This window comes from Choristoneura fumiferana, chromosome 3, assembly GCF_025370935.1.
Source record: "Choristoneura fumiferana chromosome 3, NRCan_CFum_1, whole genome shotgun sequence".
In the NCBI taxonomy this organism is placed as follows: domain Eukaryota; kingdom Metazoa; phylum Arthropoda; class Insecta; order Lepidoptera; family Tortricidae; genus Choristoneura; species Choristoneura fumiferana.
This window is the reverse complement of record NC_133474.1, coordinates 1,432,116-1,455,415: the sequence shown is the minus strand read 5'-3', so window position 1 is coordinate 1,455,415 and position 23,300 is coordinate 1,432,116. Positions and strand designations below refer to the sequence as shown.

Below are 23,300 nucleotides of genomic sequence, written 5' to 3'. Positions count from 1 at the left end.
TGGTCATATTAACCGTATGTCTTGTCATGACTATGGACCATTTGTAAAAGTTATGCGTAACTCTGAAATAGCTTAATCCGAGAGAAAGATATAAGTTTGGATCTTTATTTGCCAAAGATATAGTTTTCGCATAGTAAGCGAGTCGTGACATAACGGCAAGTTTAAGTGCATATTATATTTATAACCTGAGATCTGATAATATTTAGAGTAAGTAGATATATTTTTTTCCGGAATACGTAAATTTGTCGAAAAAATATGCAAGTTGAAGTGGCAATGGGCGGGCCACATCGCTCGAAGAACAGATAACCGTTGGGGAAGAAAAGTCCTCGAGTGGCGACCACGAACCGGAAGACGAAGCGTTGGCAGGCCTCCCACCAGGTGGACTGACGACATCGTGACAGTTGCGGGAAACCGATGGATGCAAGTGGCGAGTTGTCGTTCATTGTGGCGTTCTAAGGGGGAGGCCTTTATTCAGCAGTGGACGTCTTCCGGCTGATGATGATGATTTATTTTGAAGTAAGTAGGCGGTGATGGTCAGTAATGGTGGGCGGTGATGGCGGTGGTGGGAGGCGGCGGTGGCTAGAGGCCATGCCGTAAGGTTATGGCCTCTAACTAGAGGATCGGGAGTTTAAACCTGAGCTCGCATCGATAGTTTTTCCGAATTCACGTGCACATCACACATTTTAATTTTTGTGCGTGTCACATTTAAAATAATCGTGAGAAAATCTACACTACCAGCGGAGCAATTCAATAGATTTTCTGAAGTTCCCAAATTACACTGGTTCCATACGCGTAACTAAGGCAAAGTTGCTACTTGATACTAGCTTTTGCCCGCGGCTTGGCCCGCGTGGAATGCGGTTATCGCACTATAAGTTATCTCTATGCCAAAAATCACGTCGATCCGTCGCTCCGTTTCGACGTGAGAGATGGACAAACATATCAACAGCTGAACTGATTTTAATAAGCATAACTAGAAATTTAATGTAAAAAAAAACCACATCGAAATTGTTTCATCTGTTTGAGAGCCACGATGCTACAAACTTACCTACGGACAATGACGGCCAACCCCTCTTTTTGTGTCGGGGGCTAAAAACATCCAAACACAAAAACGCAGACTTGGCTAAAGACTAGTCGGGCTTTGCACAGGTATAGCTCAGATAGAGCTCAGGTCTTCTCATTCCACGAGGAAGTCTTTCTAGACCTTTTAGGTTAGGTATGGTAGCATATCTAGACCCACATCGTTTCCGACCCTTTTTTCGGGTATTCGCAAGTCACCAGTCGCAAACTCAGCGGATATTACACTATTTTCCTCGCTTGCCGTTCAATGCGTCTCTTTCCAACCGGTACAGTTAAAACGGGACACAAACAGCGATTAAACGAGTCGCAGCTTCGTGCTAGCCGTGCAGGAATTCGCGGACGCGGTGGTAAAACAATTGTATACGAATTTCTGGGGTTACTTTTAATATAGGAATTGCAAAGGCATCCTGGGTAGTGCTGGAATCTAGATTCATTTAATGTTTATATCGTATGCCTGAAACGCTTAGTAAGTACCGGTTGGGTCTTGATGTGCAAGTAATTTCATGGTTCCGCAGCTCAAAAGGAAAAAATGGAATTAAGATTGTTATTTTGGAATCTTTTTCTATTTTTTATTTCAATTCCAAATTTTTTGTTACTTTCACGGTCATCCCGTAAAACCCATATCGAAAATACAAACTGAAATATAGATGCATAGAAAAACCAGAAAAATAAGACCAATGCTGGGAATCGAACCCAGGTCCTCGGCATTCCGTGCCGCGTGCTGTACCACTACACCACCACTGGACAAAATGGAACCCTTAAATACGAGTATTGTATTTTGCTGTGTCTGTTTGCCAACCATTTTTAACCCCCGACGCAAAAAGAGGGCTTTTATAAGTTTCACCGTTATATGTGCCTGCCTGTCTGTGTGCTGTCTGTGGCACCGTAGCTCTTAAATCGGTGAACCGATTAGAATGCAGTTTTTATTTGAAAGCAGGGTCTAAAGATGGTTCTTAGAAAGAATGTCAAATACTCAAATCTGCTAGCCCTTGGAGCAGTAAAAAATTAAAACTTCGATCGAAATCAATACATTCAAAAGATACAGTCGTTAGTAAATAACCCGCCTCCTCTGGGTAGTCGAGTCAAAAAGCTTAAATCTAAATTTTATGTCTGTCTGTCTATTTCTGTGTGGACGAAAGGACCGCGGTCACAGAATAAGTAATAGTACAAGTGCCGCGGTCAAAAGTTAGTTTTAGGATGCGGGTTTATTGTACATTGTGTCTTAAGGGCGGTAAATAAGGAATTACGAACGAGAGTCTATTAGAAGCCCGAAGTCGAAGACTGAGGGCTTTAATGAGTCGATGTTCGTAATTCTAGTACCGCCCGTGCGACATACAATGTTTTTCATCACATTTGCGAGTATTTTTTTATTTCTAAAAGAAAAAATATAATTGTTCCAAATATTGGCGATACCTTGGGCTGCGCTCTTGGCAGCGCTGCCCTCCCCCTTCCGCATCATGTGCCTGAGCCGCGTGTGCGTGTGGCCTGTGGTCCTGCAGCAGCGCGCGCAGCAGTATCAGTACGGGCACTGACTCATTTACCGACCTTGGGCTTCATGACAAGAAAATTTGTACGCGCAATGACTCATTTGCCGACCACGGGTTTCATGACAAGCACATTAAGGTCGAGGGTTTTATTTGGGGGGTTGCAACCAAGGTAGCCTGCATGTTACGACACTGTTTACGAGCAAGTGTGATGAAAAAAATATTAAGTATCTTTACGTTCAACGCCATCTAGGAAGGAGAACTGTTACTTCCGGACTTTCATGGCCTTCGGGTTCATGTAACGCGACATCTATTAGCTAGTAGCGGCAGTAGCAAGCTTATGTTGTTACGTCTGACAACTATCGGCGACTAGTAGCAGTACTTCACGAAACATAGAGGGCGCTGTTAGTTCGTTTCGAAAAAGAAAAAGGTTTTTTATTTCGAAATTAATCACAACAACAAACGGATTGATCTCAAAAAAACCATGAATAAAGGCACTAATATTACCTACTTATAAATACCACTAACTAAGCCGTGTCTATGTAAGTAAACTCTTTATTACATATAAAAAAAATACAACAGACAAGAAGTACCTAGTATAAAAGTAAACTTATCCCTATTAATGGATCTCATTCATAAACATCTTATACATTTATAAATGTGCTTAACACTTATTTAACTCTTGTCTAACTGTAATTTGATATTACTTAGGTAGGTAGATGTCAGTAGATCAGGCCATTGTCGTGTACTGCCGTTTCGCACGAAATATGTTCCCAAATATTTCATTTGGCAAATGTTTAATTTCCCAACAATCAAATTTCTCCGAAACCAAAAATTTTTCTAAGAATATTTTCTTGTGGTCTTGTAGAGCACAATAGGTTAGGTTAGGTTTGTTTTATGAAAGTTCCGAAAATAACATGGTTTCGGAGAAATTTGATATTTGGCAAATGAAAAATTAGCCAAATCAAATTAAACATTTGCGAAAAATATTTTGCCCAAACGGAGGAGAACCAGCCCCTACCATAAAATTAAAACCACAATAATTTTTAACTTTTTATGTTACTTTTTTAATGTTACTTAACAGTTATGTGGATTTTTAGCACTTGTTATATTTATGGTACAGGTACAGGTACCTATCAAATTCCGCTGCCAATTCGGTTTATTCTGAACTAAAAGCATAAAAGGTACGAAGATAAAGTCAGACAAGCAAAATGCCAGTGTTTTATCGAATATCCCTGACCACGAAAAGAAAATAAAACCAATAATATTCCTTGTCTAGAACCTATCTAAAAACTATATCGCAAAAGACTGTAATAAACTTCGCGTAGTACCAACTTATACTTTCACTTGCTGGTGGCGCTAGTGTCCATAGTTACGAGGATAGTTTGTACGTGAGAGTTTTAGTACCGAATTTGTCCATTTGGAGAGGAAAACTTGGTATTTTCGTAGTTTTCGTGGGTTTTCCAGCTCCTACACATGCGAGGATCTTTAGTATTTGATGTTAGGGTGTGGTCTATGTTAGAAGAAATAAGTTATTTTAATATAATATAATAATAGGAATATATTTTATTTTTTATTTTAGTTAATTTCTCTGACTGTACAGAGAGGTAATGCCTCCAGTGTGTTGGGGTCTATGCCGCAGGAGGGCCTCTTAGATGGTGTTTTCTTTTTATATTTATGTAGTTTTTATTTATTTTGTTTCCTATCATATTGTTGTTCAAATCCCATTTACTTACTTACATAGATAGAAATTATATTATGTTCAATGATTCATTAACATCCTATCCTATATTAGCCTATCTTTTGATTCTGAATGGAATTTTATTATAATTTTAGCACCTATTTATATGTTAATTAATTAGTGAAGACTTGCTATATGTAACGTATTTGCTATTTTGATTAGTGATTACATATTCGATGTTCTCATGCTGTTAAAACTATCAAGAAAAGGAAAAAAATGCAATGAAGACAATTAAACCTTTGCCTTTATAATCGTTAGTCCGTAGTCAACTAGGAACCCTTATAGTTTCGCCATGTCTGCCCGTCTGTCCTCTAAGCTAAGCTCAGAGACCGTTAGTAAGAAAGCTGTAATTTGGCATGAATAAGTATACATAACAATCACGCAGACAAAGTGGTAAAATAAAACAAACTAAAAAAAAAATTCTTAGACGAAAAAATTCAGGATGATAAAAAATATATCAAATTTACAAGGAAAATTATAACGGCTAAGTTTGCTTGAAAATTATTAGTAGTTTAGAGTAAATAGCAGCAGGTACATATAAAATATACCTAAACTTGGAAGATTTCGTACACTTTGGAAAAATATTACTTGATTTTTTCTGGCTACGGAACCCTATCTTGGCCGGTTTTTTTAAAGTAATGCGTCTCTTTTTTTATTATGATTCAATCACTTTTATTTTACTCAGACTACTATTTCGCGCAGACTCCAACGCCTCATTGCTGCAAACTTCCAAACGCTTCAGCTTATGCCTTGCATTCTCCACACGTAGGGCTATGCGGTATTGGGTTTGATGGCAATACCGGTATTATTTCGGTATTCAAATTTTGAAAACCGGTATCCCGGTATTTCGGTATTTTTTCGGTAATTTCCGTATTTTCCCCTTATTTTTCTTTCTTTCTGTATAAGTCTGTTGTTTTGTTGAATTATAACCAATATAAATGAAAAGCAAGATTTAATAAACTTCCCTTTTAATGAGCAAATATTAAAATAAAAACCTGAAGTTGTTAATTGTTAACTAATACTAATATGGGATTCTCTAATTTTTCGGTGAAAATTGTTTCGCCGATTAATAGTTCCCTACCAAATTTTCGCATAATATCTTATGCTTGTACGAGGCTCATTAAATATCCAGTTCAAGCTTGAAAGGTATCCACTGATGAAATCTACGCTCCGCCCGGAACCTGCTCAGCTCCAAAACCCCGAGAGCTTTCAGCTCAAACTTCAAAACCGTTTCGAATGCCTGTGTAGCGACGTGGACGATTACAACGACGGGTTTGTGGAAGCTGTCCATACGGTCGGGTCTAACTTCTTCAAAATCCGCCATACTATAAACAATAGGCTCTCGCGCTCTGGCCTTAGGCTCATGGAGGTGAGGCGTGAGATGCTGCTACAGTCCTCTGGTGAGGTGACGCTTGTCGCTATCGGCAGTTCAATAGGCAGGCAGATCTCAAAGTCTCTGAAGCGCGATGTACGCCGATTTAATACCAAAAGCATTGAAGAGGCTATTAAGCGTAACAGAGGCTCTAAGGTGTTTACCAGGGATCTGTCTGGCAGTCAAAGCCGGTTAATGAAGTTGAAGACCGACGACGGCAGAATCATTTCATCCAAACCTGAGCTGTTGGGGGAAGTCGAGAGGATTTAGGGATAGCGATACGACAACCCGAACACCCGTCGAAAATCTAGCTAAAGACCCGAGCGCTAGATTAACCCGACTCTATCACGAAGACATCCCGGACGTCAGCCTGTACGAGATTAGTATAGCCCTCGAACAGCTTAAGAATGACAAAGCCCCGAGTGACGATGAAATTACAGCCGAACTCCTGAAGGCGGGTGGTAAACCAGTCCTTAAGGACCGTCAGACGCCGTTTAGTTCCTCCACTAAGGGAGAACGCCGAAAGCATGGAACAGAAGACAGCGGTGGTGCTCATCTTCAAAAAAGGTGATAAACACCTTGCTGAAGAATTATAGACCCATCTCACTTCTGAACCATGTTTACAAGCTGTTTTCCAGGGTCATCACAAATCGTCTCGCAAGCAGGTTTCATGTTTTCTAGCCTCCCTAACAAGCCGGCTTCCGAAAAGGCTATAGTATCGTAGACCACATGTACGTTGCGGCAGGTTATACAGAAGACCGAAGGGTATAACCTCCCCCTTTGCCTTGCATTTGTGAACCACGAGAAAGCCTTCGATTCGATCGAGACTTGGGCTGTGCTGCAGGCTCTCCAGCGGTGCCAACTTGACTACCGGTATATCGAAGTGTTGAAGTGTCTGTACAAAAACGCCACTATGGCCGTCCGACCAAATGACCAGAGCACGAAGCCTATTCCTCTGCAGCGGGGAGTCAGACAAGGAGATGTGATTTCTCCGAAACTGTTCACCGCTGCATTGGAGGATGCTTTTAAGGTTCTGGGCTGGAAAGGACGAGGAATTAACATTAATGGCGGGTACGTCACTCGCCTTCGATTCGCCGACGATATTGTAGTCATGGCCCATGGCTGAGACCATGGAGGACCTCAGTGCTATGCTCGCAGACCTCAGCAGTTTCCGACCGAGTTGGCCTGAAAATGAACATGGGCAAGACGAAAGTCATGTCTAACTAATGTCCATGTTGTCCCAACTCCCGCAATAGTCGGGGCCCTTGCGCTCGAAATTGTTGACGGCTATGTATACCTGGGACAAACGGTCCAGTTAGGAAGGTCCAACTTCGAGAAAGCTTATACTACAAATAAACAAAGCAAACTTGTGGGCGGTAAATTTTAAATTTGAAAGTAGATTAATAGGTAAGTAACTTCAAAAGCCATAAGTCCGAAGACAAAAGTTATTAAAAGTGCTTGCTTGTTTGAAATTAAAGTCGACTATTACTATTTTAAACAAAAAGTCAAAATACCGAAAAACCGGTTTTGTAGATATTTAATACCGGTATTAAAAAAGGGGAAAAAATGACCGGTATCCCGGTTTTTCGATAATACCGAATACCGGTATCCATGCCCTATCCACACGCTAACTTATCAACATCTATCTTATACACAATTCATCTAGTCACTTGCATAGGAATGGAACTAAGCAGCAGCGTAGATAGCATCATGCTCACTATGTTATGTCGCTGATACATCGCCGTGCGGCAAAATGTCGCTGACTAGCGCACTGTACCGGCGACGCAGGCAAGAAGGCATCGCAGGTGCTACTGAGTCCTTTAAGCTGAGCACTCGTGTATCTTTGGTTTAATAAAAGGTTTAAAAGCTTATCACTTGTGACGCTGCTGGTTAGGTTCATCAGCTAATTATATGGTATACCACTCTAAAGTTGTATCCTTGATTGCGTTGACTAGATGTTTGATTTTTTCACTGCTAAAAGGGGTAGCAGACTTGAGTATTAGATTTTAATTCCAGCTTGAAACCTCCACGCGTTCCTAAGAATAAGGCTGCGTTACCATAAGAGATGTGCGAGGATGTGTTTGTCACGAACCAAAAGAAACGCTTCATTTACCGATCCTCGCATAGCACAGCTCTAGTGGATAGGTAAATGGAGCGTTTCTATTAGTCCATGACAACACATTCCTCGCAAAGCATCCTTGCATATCTCTAGTGGCAACGCAGCCAGGATATTGACAGACGGACGGACTTTTAAACAATTAATATCACAATGGACATAGACCTTTTAAACATGCCTCTTTGTCATTTTGCGTTTAGGGTGTTATGCGTTCTAGTCACTTTTAGTTTTAGACGGACAATTTTTAAGTTAATACCGCGCTAAAACTACAACTAGTCAAATTGCGTTCTAGACCACCTGAGACCAACCTCCAACTCGCTTCAGCTTATCGCTTGCCCCACCCACGCTCCGCTTACCGCTTGCACCACGCACGCTCCGCTTGCCGCTTACACCTTCGCCGTGGCACTCTCTGCCGCGCGGCACTATGTCACTGACGAGCGCGCTAAACCTCGCGAACGCGGCCGCCGCCGCCGGCGCAGGAAAAAAAGCAGCACAGGTGCAGCTGCAGGCTGAACTGGCGACGGACGAGGAGTGGGCCAAGTTCCTGCTGAGGGATGGACTGCTCGGTAAGTTTTTTAAGCTATAAACATCTTTAATAGGAATACAAAAAGACTCCAAAAATCAATCTTGATCTTTAATAGGCGCATTTTTTTCATAATAAGGTACTTTTGAAATTGTTTTTTTTTTTAATTCTTTTTGTATTTTTTATTTCAATTCCAAATTTTTACTTTTACGGTCTTCCCGTAAACCTAAATTGAAAATACAAACTGAAATATAGATGCACAGAAAAAACAGAAAAATAGGACCATCACTGGGAATCGAACCCAGGGTTCGAGGGGTTATTTTTCTGTTTTTTCTGTGCATCTATATTTCAGTTTGTATTTTCAATTAAGGTACTTTTGGTTTCTCTTTACTCAGAATCACGAGCACTCGATTTGGACGAAGAAAAAAGTGTGTAATCTTTTGTCAGTTTTGTGACTTTTTTTGCATAAGTTCAGTTTATATGGGTCATTACGAAATGGACACACAAACATTTTATGGAAAATTGGGGACACTTTTTCTTGGTCAAAATCGATAGTGCTAGTGATTCTGGGAGAAAAAAACGCCGTTTATAGTAAAAATGCCCTTTTAGGCTTCTTTAAAACTTAGCTATAACCCAATTTTACCCCATAAAACTTTGCCACGCTTCATGAAACTTCGTTATTTTTATATTTTAAATTTATGTCAAATTATATAATATCAAATTGTTTTGCAATAATTTTAGTACTTAAATATTTTTGTAGCACGTTTGAACAATCTGGCCGTAAGACCATTTGAATTCTAAACTGAACACAGTTCTTAGCATTATCTATGGTAGACGACTCGAAAAAAGTGACAATCAGGGGAGCTACTACGAAATTCCAAAATCAAAGTTTATATCGTTTTCCTGACGATAATATTTAATACTAGAGTGAAGAGTGAGAGGGACGGTAAGATCCGAACTTCCGTTTTCGAATTTTGTAGTAGCCCCCTGTATTGGCGGGTAGCCATTATTTTACTCAGTTGTTTTCTTAGCACCATTCTTTTGCCGACCTGTGAAGTGTTTGGACACAAAATAATTTAACTTTTTGTATTTTTTCCCTCGCATTATGATGAAAATCATTGTGTGTATCACGGGCCGTAAGGGGATTACAAACTCTAGTCATTAAAAGCCTCCGCCTCCGGCGTCGGGCTTCTAATAGACTCTCGTTAGTAATCACCTTCTTACGCCCCTTAATGCACAATGTACTATAGTCACCCGCTAGCTTAAGATAGCTACGTTACACAATGTCTTAAATCATAAGGTCGCGGGTGAGCAAAGTAATTATTTTAATTCATTGATACGTACTCGTTTATGGACCTCCACAAAGTAACGCCTGATTCAATATATCATATAGTATAGTGTAGTTAAATTGATCGCCGTAAAATTGATGCATTGGAGATGTGGTGCTGGTGGCGTCTCAGATCCCGTGGACGGCATTTTGCACCAATGTTTCTATCCTCAAAGAGCTATTCATATTAAAGACCGGCTTTCGTCGACGTGCAATTACGAATACTGAAGTTCTTTGGTCACATCTCCAGGAATGAGAACTCAATGGAGAGATTGGTGGTTCAGGGGCAGGTGGAAGGCAAGAGGGCGCGCGGCCGATCACCAACTCGCTGGACTGACCTGATTAAAAAAGCTACTGAGTCCTGAGTCCACCATGGTCCAGTGTACTCGCAAAGCCTCTAACCGGCAGAAATGGAAGCACATTGCTAAGACGGCTGTCCTCGAATAAGTCTGCGACCCACCGAACATCTTCCGTGTACCTCGTCTGCGCAACCAAGACCACTCTGACAAGAGTGTCCGACTAAGAAGATGATACTTAGGGGCTGTTTCACCATCCATTGATTAGTGTTAACTGGCGGTTAGGTGTAATGCCGTCTCTATTTGTTTTGTTCGAATAGACGAAGACGGCACCGTCGGTTAACGCTAATCAATGGATGGTGAAACAGCCCCTTAGTGTAGTTAGTTAGCACACTTGGGGCATGAAGCCAAAGATGGTTTCAAAAGCTTGTTTTCATTGCGTTTTGTTGCAGTGGTGGACGTGTACTCGGAATGGTGTGGCCCCTGCATCGGCATGGTGGGGAACCTGAAGAAGATAAAGGTGGAGATCGGGGGGGACAACCTGCATCTAGCCGTGGTGAGCACAAGTATAGTCACCACATACTTAATTAAATAAATACATACATACTTAAATACGTGTGTAAACGTCCAAGAGTCGATAACACACTCGTATCTCGCTAATATTATAAATGCGAAAGTTTGTGTCTGTTTGTTACTTTATCACGTCTAAACCGCTGAACTGATGATGAAATTTGGTGTACAGATAGTTTGAGTCCCGGAGCCTTCTCCAGTAGAATTCGGTTATCATTATTGTAAAGGCTGTAATAGTCTTTTCCCAGTGATTAAATGAAAAAGATTATACTTTAAAAGTAACCGACATGTATATTTGCAAAAGACATTGACATAAGTAAGAAAACAAAAACTCTTCATTTGAAATCAGCCATAGACAAATTTCTACATAAAGTATGAAAAAAGATTATCCCTAACAACTATCCTGCGGGATAAATGCAATTTTCCGAGATAAAAACTATCCTATGTAAGGACATATAGGATAGTTTTTATCCCGGAAAATTGCATAGTTCCTGCGGAATAATGATAACCAAATTCTACGCGAACGAAGTCGCGGGTTGGGGCTAGTTATTCTAGTTAGTGCTGCTGCTTAAGTAGCATAGTAGAAATAAGCAACCTGAGATATGTATGCATGGGAAAAATCCGTGTCTAGATTCCTGTCCAGCAGTAGTGTAGGGGTTATAGCACGCAGCACGGATTGCTGAGGACCTGGGTTCGATTCCCAATGCTGGTCTCTTTTTCTGGTTTTTCTGTGCATCCATGTCTCAGTTTGTATTTTCGAGGTGCTAGTTATGTCATACAAATATCTGCCCCGACCGGGAATCGAACCCGGGACCTCAAGCTTCATAGTCAGTTCTCTAGCTACTGGCTATCCCGTCCGTCGGCCGGTTCTTGCACGCCCCAGAAGCCTTTTTATCTGATGCACTTTGAATCACAATCGTTTTCGCCGCTTCATTCTGTCATACAGTGTAAGACGAGGGTAGAAAAGGATGTTGAATGTGACCACGAGCGTCAGAGCGTTGCTCTGTTTCCACCAGAGATATGCGAGGATGTGTTGCGAGGAATGGGTTTTTAACCAATAGAAACGCTTCATTTGCCTCGCCTCGCTCCGCTCAATCTTTCCACCACAGATGTGCTGTGGGGGGATAGGTAAATGAACACATTTTTAATGAAAACGCGGCCTTAGACAATATACCGCCTTAGGTTGCTACTTACGGCTGCTTCCCGCACAGCTACGGTGCTCCCTACCCTCAGGTTCTACGGTAGCTGGGAGGCTCCTACGAAATTCGAAGTTCGTATCGTACCGTCCCACTCACTCTCGTATTAAAGGTTATTAACGTCAATTTTGCACTTCGTCGCAAGGGCCTGCAGGGCTACTACGAAACTCAAAGTTCGTGTCGTGCGGTCCCTCTGACACTTGTACTATTTAAGGCACTTGTCTCACCGCCAGCGAGGAAACGATTGGCTATCGACTATTTTCTCGCTCAAGAAACGAACAAAAGATATAAGATCCTGTGTGAGTAAAAGAGACACATATATTAATAGTTGATCGCTGGCTGTTCACACTGCCGGCGAGAACTCGCTCTTACATCTTTTGTCGCAGCGACAAGAGCTATAAAACTCGCTGAGCTATAGATACTCGCTCAGCGATGTCAGCTTGGCGGCCGCCCCGCACGAGCCAGTCGAGTGGAGCGAGTATTCGCCCGTCGCACGCGAACACTCGCTTGCAGCCGAGCGACAAAACTCCTCGCCCACTCGTTTCTAGTTACTCGCTCTACTCGCTTCTCGCTCATCGTCGGCGGTGGGACAAGTGCCTAATACGAGAACGCCCTATAGGCCCTCTGGCGCGGGCGCACGCCTGCGGGCGGGTGCAGGTACAAATCCTACGCACGCGCGCGCAATTGACGTTGCTCACATTATTGTTCAACAGGCGGCCACCCGCCCTGTGCAAACCGCGGCAGCAAACGTAGACCCTCACTGTATGCCACTGCTTCTAATATAAATGTACTTAAACTTTTACACAGGCGAAAGCAGACACCATTGAATGTCTGAAGCGATTCCGTAACCGCAGCGAGCCCACCTGGATGTTCATAGCCGTAAGTATGCATGTTAGCAAGACTTTTAGCCATAACGGTCTGAAGGGCCGGATATGGTGTGATACCTTCCAAAATTTTATTCCAACATTTCATATAGCCAACCAATTCGGGTCTTAAATACTTAGACCTGTGTGTTACTCTAGAAGTACAGCTACTTATTTATTTATCGTATAGGTACTGGTTCTCTACTTAAACTAAATATTTAATAGACTAGATTTAAGGTATGCTAGTGCATCTGTCGAGAGGGTTTTGATGTCTGCCGCTTGCCCGCTAAATTATATTAAAGTTCATCTAAATGCGTCCAGCTGTGTAACTTTTAGCGTGAGGGAATGATAAATAGGTACAAGCGCGCACTTACAAACTCTTGCATTTATGATATATTAGTAGGTATGCTTAAGCAAGAAGTAAGCCCTCATGGCAATAAAGGAAAATGTAACGATTAACAGATGCGTAAAAGAAACTTTAATTTCATAAAAAATATATAATAAAACTAATTTTCGCTAGCTTTTAAATTACCTACATTTTGTACAGAAGCGCGTGCTACGACCGATCAGAACAAACATATCACAGTCAAACCCAAAGGCAAAAACTAGCGAGTAATAAACACATAAGTAGGTGTGTGAGTGGTGGCATGTGGTACTGTGGTGTTATCGACCAAACTTGGACTAGATAGTTTGAAAAACCCCGACACGAGTGTCTATTGTGGATGGCACGAGCATGTGAATCAAGGCTATATTGTAGGTATAGCTATAACAGACCACATTACGTTTCCATATGTCGTTTGTATACCAAAATGTATGTGGTGTTCATGGGGTTTCTGCACGCTTTTCTTTTACCTACCTGTTATAATTTTACTAAATAACTAAGTAGATTTTAGCCGCGGCTTCGTACGCGTAGGTAATCCATTAGAACTAGTAGTTGAATTGGAATTCCGCGATTTTTCTAAATACTCATGGGATTTCCCAAAACTTACATCGCGGTTTACATTGACGATATGATGTACAAGGTGTTCATTAAATAACTAAAAACCAGAAAGTATTTGCTCAGAATCGAGAGTAAAATCGATTACACTATTGTGTTTTTAAATCCCTTTTTTTACTGTGCCCAGTCTAAAAGTTTATTTTTTCGATAATTTAATACTGGCAAAACTGCTGTCAATGTGTGATTTTCTTCGAAAAACGTCAAAGCGCAACTGGCAAATACGAGGACAAATACAAAATTATGAGTGTAGAGCTTGTGTAGAGTTAGAAATGAAGTAGAATTACTGACTTAGCTTAAAGCGTTTTCATATTACCTAGGTATCCGATCCGATATCGGTATCGGACGCCGATACAATATCGGGGCAAGTAAAATGTTTGAAATATGTACTTACCTGTCTTTCACATTGTCCGGCCCGATATCGGATATCGGAGCCGACACCGATACGTTCACGCTCGTTCACGGCACCATCGGACGCCCGTGAGCTGTCGGACGATAGAGTTTATGTGTGCTATGCGTATATCTAAATTGTCTCTGTGTGCGCAGAGCCCGGTGCATGTGGATAATGTGAAAACGCTCTTAGGCTCCGGGAATGCTGTCCCGGAAGTTAAGCGAAGCTGTATGAAAATGTTATTGCTTTAGTCGCCGAGCGATAAATTTTCCATACTAAAACAATCTCTCTCGCTGCTTAAACAAAATGGCGGTGGGACAAAATGCGTTATGGATCCTGTATTGACTTTGACAGGCGGGTCAACTAGTGAACATAATCTTCGGCGCGGACGCCCCCCGGCTGGCGCGCACTATCGAGGAGGAGCTGCGGAACGAGGAGTTGGCCAAAAAGGGGGAGAGGGAGCGCCCGCAGCGCGCGCCGCACGAGCTCACACCCGAGGAACAGGTGACCACATTTTGGGTGACACTATTAAGAGCGTTTATACCTGCTGAGCTGGCAACGTTGCATTTTTGTTAGTTTTTCTCGATTATTCCATAAAAAATAAGTGAAAATAAAAAATGTGGTTTGTTAGAGCTGTTCTTAATATATAAGTTAATGTCTCTTTTTATATTCTTTAAAAACGAACAAATCTTTCACGAAAAGTCTTTCACGAATAATTATTGCTGTAGAGATATTAACTTATACAGGGTGTAGGTAACATTAAGATCGGTCAGTATGGGAAAGTCTGAAATTATAAGACATACGAACATCCGTTCTTAGGAACCATGTCGCCGATTTTAGTAACAAGAAAAACTGCATTCATACATTTAAAAAAAAACTTGCTCTCAGTCCGGGAATCGTACCCAGACGTTTTGAAAAATAAAACTTAAACATTATTAAAAATATGTAATACAATGCATTTTATTCATTCTAGATATCGTATTTCATAGTAAAATTTATTGCTCATGACTTACACTGCCGATATCGAAATAGAAATAATGTAAGTTTTATTTTTCAAAACGACCGAGTTCGATTCCCAAACTGAGTAGGTATTTTTTTAATATTATTATATGAATGCAGTTTTTTTTTGTCACTAAAATCGCTGACATGGTTCGTAAGAACAGATCTTCGTATGTCTTATAGTTTCAGACATTCCCATACTGACCGATCTGAATGTTACACCCTGTATATAAAGAACAGTTCTAACAGACCACATTTTTAATTTTCATTCAATTTTTATGGAAAAATCGAGAAAAACTAACAAAGATGCAACGTTGCCAGCTCAGCAGGTATAAACGATCTTAAGGCCATCAGTTTTAAAACTAGCTGCATGATCTTTCCACACAGGAGGTAGCCCTAGCTCAAGAAAAGCTAGAAGCGGAGCGGCGGCAGCGCGAGGCGGAGGCGGCGGCGGCGGCGCGGGAGGCGCGCCGGGAGCTGCGCGCGCGCCGTATCGAACAGCACTTTGCAGACGTCTGCGCCGGCTTGCTGCTGCCGCACGCGCAGAAGCATCTCCGGAAAGTGTCGGATGCGTTGGAGCCGATTGGTAAGTTTGTGTAAGGCTTCAGGCCAGAATTAACGTTTGAACTGGTAAGAGGACGAACCACGGTTTTTTAGAGTTCTGTATTTTGGCCTACACCTACACCTGGTTGTTTGCCAAAATTGTCACATTGGTTGTATGAAAAACAAGCCCGGAGTGGGTAACAACCAAGTGACAATGCGGAAAGTCAAAATAATACTGAAGTAGCTGTTGCTACACTGAAAATGATAAAATATTGTCTGGAGGCTCTGTATAATTAGGGCTCTCCCTTTATAGCTCTTTCGACTCTATACAGCGTAAAGTAATATGAATATGTGAAACCACTTGTAGTCGAGTTCCAGGGTAGGCAGCGCCTAGAGATGCCTTCCATGCTGGGGGGCTGGCGGCGCGCAGCTGCGGCGCAAGCTAGCGCTGCCGACCCTGGAATTAACAATGCACGCCACTGGCTCTTCTTCTTCTCTTTTAAGCTATGGCTTTTCTGTCCTAATTAATAGGACAATTTCGCCAGTGTCAAGGTAAACTCTCTTTGTACGGTGATTGTAGTTTTTGCAACTTGATTAGTAAAATTCCAGAAACCACGTGGAGACAACATGCGCATTAAAAAATGTCAGACACGAGAGCAATATAGAATTTTGTGATCACTGTTCACTGTTAAGGTTAATCGCCGCATAAAACACTATCAAAATGATACTTCAACTAGCCAAAGAAACAGAAATAGCAAAATTAGATATTGTCTACATCCGCCATGTTCGAATGCTACAAATCGAATCCCCACTGGCTCTTACAGGACCACAAGAAGTAACAGCAAGTGTCTATGTGACAAGAGTCCATGTTTAATGCCCGGTTCACATTATTCCAATAAACCATTCCAGTAGCATGACACTGCGGTGCTCGATCGATCTTGTGTAACTTGTTTGGATTGTGACCCCGCAATGTATCATTACTGGCACGATTTTAATGTGAACCGGGCATAACTATTTCTTATTCCAGGAGTCGTAGTAGCAGACAAATGTCCGATCCTGTTGGGCAAGCTGGAAGCGCGGCGGTTGGCGGTGGAGGAGCCCGAGCTGGGGGCTCCGGCGGCGGCCGCCACGCTCGCCGAGCGCCCGGCGCTGGCGCTGCTGCTGAAAAAGCTGCCGGAAAAAGAGGGGGATGTTATAGGTTAGTTCGAGAACTGCTACAGACTGAAAAGGCGTGCATTAGATCCCTCAAAACGCGAAAATTAACCTTTTTAACTTCTTGCCAGATTCTTCTCAATAGAATTCTATGTTTATTCTATACTGTCCAGGCTATTCAGTTGTGGAACTCCTTACCGATTGACTTACGACGCGCAAAGTCTTTGTCACTATTTAAATCTATGCTTAAGGAGCACTATCTGTCATCTTCTAATTATTAGCCTTATTATAATTTATTTATTTATTTGTTGCTGTTTATCTCATTACCTATATTTAATTTGGACGTATATTATATGTACGATATAATTATGTATGTATTCGTAGATGTATTGCTGTTACGGTGCTGTTACGTTTTAAATTTTCTGATCTACTTTTGATGCACCACCTGTTGTAAACTAGTCCTTCCTTCTTTCTGTAAAAAAGGTTGCCTGGAAGAGAACGCTCTTAAGCGATAAGGCCGCCTATTGCTCACCTTGTACTTTTTTTTTCTCTGTGTTTCTGTTTTCTGTATCGCTTACTACGTCTGGTGTAGGTACAATAAAGAGTCTTTGTATTGTATTGTATTGTATTGTAGAAGTTCTTCCGAACCGGTGGTAGATTTTTTTCACATTCGTAAGTGCTTGTTATAGCTTTAATTGAATAAGGATATTTTAAGGATTCGTAGGCGCGGTCTTTCTTGTAGGTCTAAAACTTTAAACTGGGCTGAAAGTACAGTCACCAGCATTAATATCTGCCACAGCGGAGCGTGCAAAAATATCTGACACGTCCTTCCAGCCCTAGAAATAGAGTCGTATCAGATATTTATGCACGCTTGTTGTGCCAGATATTGGTGCTGGTGACTGTAGAGCACAAGTAGAAACTAGCTGGATTACTAAAGTTTAGGACTATATATCTCCCTATTTCGCAATAACGAAAAATAAGAGAAAATACCGGCCAAGTGCGAATAGGACTCGCGCATGAAGGGCTCCGTACCATTATCTATACAACATTAGGCATTAGCAAAAACGGCAAAAAAAACAAGTTTGTTGTATGGGAGCCCCTTTAAATATTTATTTTATTTTAATTTTACATTTGAATTTTTACGGAATTACATTTGAAATTTACCACGAGCTTTGCGGTGAAGGAAAACATCGTGAGGAAACCTGCACAAACCTGCGAAGCAATTCAATAGTGCGTGTGAAGTTCCCAATCCGCACTGGGCCCGCGTGGGAACTATGGCCCAAGCCATCTTGTTCTGAGAGGAGGCCTGTGCCCAGCAGTGGGACGTATATAGGCTGGGATGATGATGATGATTTTAATTTAATTATTTATATTTAAAGTGATTATACAACTTAAGATTCTGTGAATATTTCAAGCGTCTACCTGGCCATTATTAATATCAAACAAAAAACGGCAAAACAATCACGTTTGTTGTATGGGAGCCCCCTTAAATATTTATTTTATTCTGTTTTTAGTATTTGTTGTTATAGCGGCCACAGTAATACATAATCTGTGAAAATTTCAAGTGTCTAACTGTTACGACTCAAGAGATAGAGCCCTGTGACAGACGGACGGACAGAGAGAGCGGAGTCCCAGTAATAGTGTTTTCGTTCGCACCCTATGGTTACGGAACCCTAGAAAGCTCCAGTAAGTAATGGCAACCAACAGGGTCCATGATAAGACGTTGTTGCAGAGCTGTGCAGACGAGCGTTATACGGCGACGGGGCAGGAGACGAGGAGGCTCCCAAGAAGCTGGTGGTAGACGAACTACGAATGGATGGGATCCCGGGGCTGTACGTGCCGGCGAATCGGCAGCAGCGGGCGGCTGTGTTGGATCTCCTGTTTCCTAAGGTGGGATTGATTTTGCGAGGACCATTTCTGTTTCTTTTTTCAAATGGGTGGGTCATCTGATGGAGCGCAATCACTGCCACCCATGGACACCCATTACTTGAGCTCGTTCCCACTTGTCGGTTGTCGGATCCGTTTTGAGTCGGATATAGTGTTGGAACCTCTTTGAGGTAATGAACACTCTCTACGTAGTTTATGTTATTAAGAAGAAATATTCATGTCACTCATATTGGTTTGATCTTATTGTTTGTGAGAAAGTGGAGTTCAGCTTCTAAATAAAATTACTCTTCGGAAGATCTGTGCCCCTTTTATTTCACATATAGGTCATATTTCCGTAGAAAATCAGTGCTGGATGTCGGGCAACTGTGAATAGCTCCATTTAAATTGTTTGGCAACGGAATATCCGATTAAAATCCGGGCCCGACATCCGACAAGACGTGAATGCCAGCTCTAAGTTGAGTTGCGGGTGCGTTGTCAGCCTTTTGAGAAAGGAATTGGCTCGTTTTTAGGATTCCGTAGATTGAAAATCCCCAAGTTGTACCGGTCCAAAGTTTCACCGTGGATCGAGAAAAAAAAACGTTTAACAAAAAACTTTACTTTTAAGTAAAAAGAAGTCTAGCACTCTAGAAGTCTGTTAATTTAAATTTTAAAAGTTGGTTGCTACTCCATTCCATGATAGCTAAATGTCACGTAAGTGAAAAAAAAATTTTTTTCAAGCAAAAAAACAACGTGCAGCGCATAATTTCGACAGGTCTTTTAAAAACACTGTATAAACAGTGTATATGTATTTTCGGAAATAATCGCCCCGAAAAAGGTGCAAAAATTGTGCCCCCACCTTCTTTATATTCTTGCAAAGTGTAGGTACAGTCACCAGCATTAATATCTGCCACAATTGAGCGTGCAAAAATATCTGACACGTCCTTCCGGCCCTACAAATAGAGTCGTATCAGATATTTATGCACGCTTGTTGTGTCAGATATTGGTGCTGGTGACTGTACGTCTGTAGCTTAATAAATAGTTTTAAACAACATTAATTTCAACAATTTCGGCTACTACCGTTTTTGAGTTGTTGCCGAAAAATTGCGCTTCTCAACAAAAGGACGTAAGTGCTATAGAGATACGCTCTTTTACTGGTACACTTTTTCACGTCGAATTTTTTTAAGGGGACCCTCCTACATTTTTCTATGCTCTTAACCGGTTTTTTTCACCTCAACTCAATCCCCTCTTCTCAGATGGTGGGAGGGCTAGTGGAGCCCCTCCCCGCCGTCCCCCCCGCTCGTGGCGATGGTGTTCGGCGCGTGGCAGCGCGTGGCCGTGCTGGCCGCAGCTGCGAAGGTGGCGCCGCGCGTGCTGCTGCACGGGTTCTTTGCGGACGGGTCTGTGGCCGCGCCAAGGCTGCTGTGCAAGACTTTGGAGAAGTATGAGGAGCGGCCGGAGAAGGATTAGTGAGTACTTGGTGATACTGATTTTATTTGTCAAAGATCACCCATTAGGTACACCGTATCATGATCGCAATAGATGGTCAGGCAACATAGTAGATTGTAAAACAAGAGCATAAATCGAGCCATTTTACCCGAGGCGTTCATATAGCCACCTGAGCGGGTAAGGCGAGGGTGGATAGACACGTCGAGGGGAAAATGGGTTTAATGCTCGAGTTTTACACTCTGCTTTTCACTTCGATGGCAAATATTTAACTTACTATGTATCTTTTAATTTTAATTTTCATGCATGCACTATAAAATTATACATTTTTAGTTTTATCGATTTAATTTGATTGATTGATTGATTTTTAGTTTTATTTAAATTAAAAATTAATAAAAATACTTATATGTAAACATACTTCTTTGCTTGTCTCTGTTTACACCTTAGTCTTAGACGAAGATTTTACTGTATGCACTAGACTACATAAAAAGTAATTTTATCTCGTCCAAATCCAGCATAAACACGAACTTTACGAGCATGAGAAGTGATAATAATATTTATTTACTTATTGAAAACTTTACCCACTAGCCCGAGTCCTAACCAACCGTTGCCGTCGCGTGTCATATATGTATCGCTTCACATTCCGTTCCTGACACGCTCCTATTACTGTCATGGCATGATACGATGTAGTGAGTAGAGACCTTAATAAAGGGAGAGCGAAGTGGAATAGTAGAGTGATGGTTAACTAAATGAGCCAATCACCAGCTAGACCTAACGTCAAAGGGGGTGACACTTTTTCCTACTAAAAACTACTAATTCTCAAGCAAACTTAGCCGTTATAGTTTTCCTTGAAAGTTTGATAGACTTACTACCATCCTGATTTTTTTCAAATTTTTCCACCACCTGAGTTCCGTTTTTGCCATTTTGGCTCCGGAACCCTAAAAAGTGACACGGTTGGTTTTCATACAGATTGAGGTGTTTGCGTTATCTAGTGTAATCTATATCTGTGCTCATTCCCAACAGCTGCGAGACCATAGTCCTGCAAGTCGCCGTGGGCCTAGCGGAGCCCGAGCTAGCTGAACCATCGGACCTCTTCGAGCCGGGCCCCCCGCCCGGCCTGTTGGCGCTGGGGCCGGTCCACGTCAGCCCCGACGCCGTGGAGGGCGCCGAGGAGTGCGCGAGGTTCTTCCCGCCAGGGTACCTGGAGCCGGAGGAGAAGCCCAAGCCGAAGATTAAGAAGAAGAAGAAGGTAGCGTGTTTGCTATTCAAAGTCACGGGACCCCATACATCCCTGTAGTATTTTTTTTCGGTATACCTTCACTTGACAGAATTTCATTTGCCCGAATTTCATGTGCTATAATGTTCAAACCGCCATAATTATTGTTTCTTATAAGTTTATTTACACTACTCATTGTTTACCATATTAATCAAATGACAGAATCTTTCTTTCCCATAATATTAATTTCAATAATTTCACTATTCATAATCATTGTAAGACATAAGTATCACATGCCTGAATATCATTTTCCATCCATGTAAATGGGGAGTATCGACACTATAATACTGATAAATCCCATACGTCAAACACATGCCTTTGAATTAGGTAAATTTTAATCACATAGATTAGATTAAGTTAGAATTGCGACTTTTGATTTGTGCGAGCGAGCGAAGCGAGCGAGCAAGACGGTTCGGAGCAGAAGCGACTCGGATAGGTTAGGTTAAGAAGGCTAAGGTGGGAGCGAAGCGGAGCGTAGCTCCCGCCTTAGCCTTCGATGTTAGGTATTTTTTTTTATAGCAGCCCGGATAATAAAGATAATAGATAGATTAGTAAAAGAAAAAAGCAATTTTAGTCAATCATAATCAAAATAAACACTATTTAGTATGGCGTTTGAATATTCTATTAAATAATATTATTGCACTTAATAATATGGAAAACAATACGTATTGAATTCGTATCATTATGGCATCTAATTTTCGGAAAAATAAGAATATATCAAATAAATTTTCTAGTAAACGAAACATTCGGGCAAATGAAGTTTCGGGCAAATGAAATTATGGCATATAAGTTTCGGCCAAACAATAGTAAACCTTTTTTTTTCATTTAACTTTGTTCATTCATTTTATACTGTAGTTTTTAAGTATTTTATTTTTAACTAGAGTTTACCCGCGGCTTCGCACCCGTAAACTATTCGATCTGGTAGTTACAATTGAAATTCCCGGATTTTACCAAATTCCCAAAGTCTATATCGTGGTCTTCATTGAGATTGTGTTAAAAACAACTGTCCAAAATTTCAACTCATAACCCAGCGGTTAAAATTTTTAAAATTTTATCCCCATCCCGTGGAAATATCGGAATAAAAAGTAGCCTATGTGTTATTCCAGAAGTCCAGCTATCCACATACCGAATTTCTCTAAGCCCAGCGGTTGTTATTTCGAGATTTTATCTCTATTCCGTGGGAATATCGGGATAAAAAGTATTCTATCTTTTAATCCAGGTTATATACTAACTTTTTGCCAAATTTCATCCAAATCCGTCCAGCCGTTTCAGGGTGAAGAAGTAACAAACATACTCACTCACTCACAAACTTTCACATTTATAATTTAGTAAGTAGGATTATTTATTTTGAAAAAAATACTTAGTGTCAAGTTTCTTTCGGCGCATTTTAACTTCAACAGTTAATAGCATCGACTTGAAATTTGGTATGAAAATGCAGTTTGGGAGACAATGCAAGTACGTCAACAAAAAAAGCTTGTATTAAAAATGGAACTTTTATGGTTAGGTTATTTTTTACACGTTACGTTTTTGATGGCTAATATTTTCCATCTCAATCCCATTTCAGAAGCGCCACGAGACCAAGGAAGAGTCGGCAGTGGACTCCTCCCTCTCGGCGGCGCCGTCGACGGAGGCCGAGGCGTCGGCGGAGGCGCCGGCCGAGGACGAGCCCGAGCCCGACGAAGAGCCTGAAGAAGACGAAGAGTCTGCTGTCGACAAAGCTACGTCGCCACCACCAGCTGAGGCGTAGGACGCCGTTTTGTTAAGACTGTCTGTCCACGAGAGGCTTGCTGAGCGGAGTTACAGTTACTTTTCGCAGAATTATTGTTTGCCAAATGTTTCATTTGCCAAACGTTTAATTTCCCACTCTCGATTTTCCCGAAACCAAAATTTTAGAACACAGTAGGTTAGCTTTGGTGCATTTGGGAAACGTAAGTTGGAAAAAGGCAGAGAACCCGTCCAGCCAGACCAGCCAGACTGCATCTGTCCATAGACGCAGAGCGGAGCGAGAAATTAACGCAACCACGTGCAGCAGCAGGTCGTCGCGGGCGCAGCTCGTGGGGCAGACATACCT

At 41.5% G+C, this 23,300-nt stretch overlaps 1 pseudogene; it reads left to right on the top strand.

Annotated features, from left to right (window-relative positions):
- Positions 1-8,192: 8,192 nt before the first annotated feature.
- Positions 8,193-23,225, top strand: LOC141426165 (uncharacterized; annotated as a pseudogene).
- The last annotated feature ends 75 nt before the right edge of the window (positions 23,226-23,300 follow it).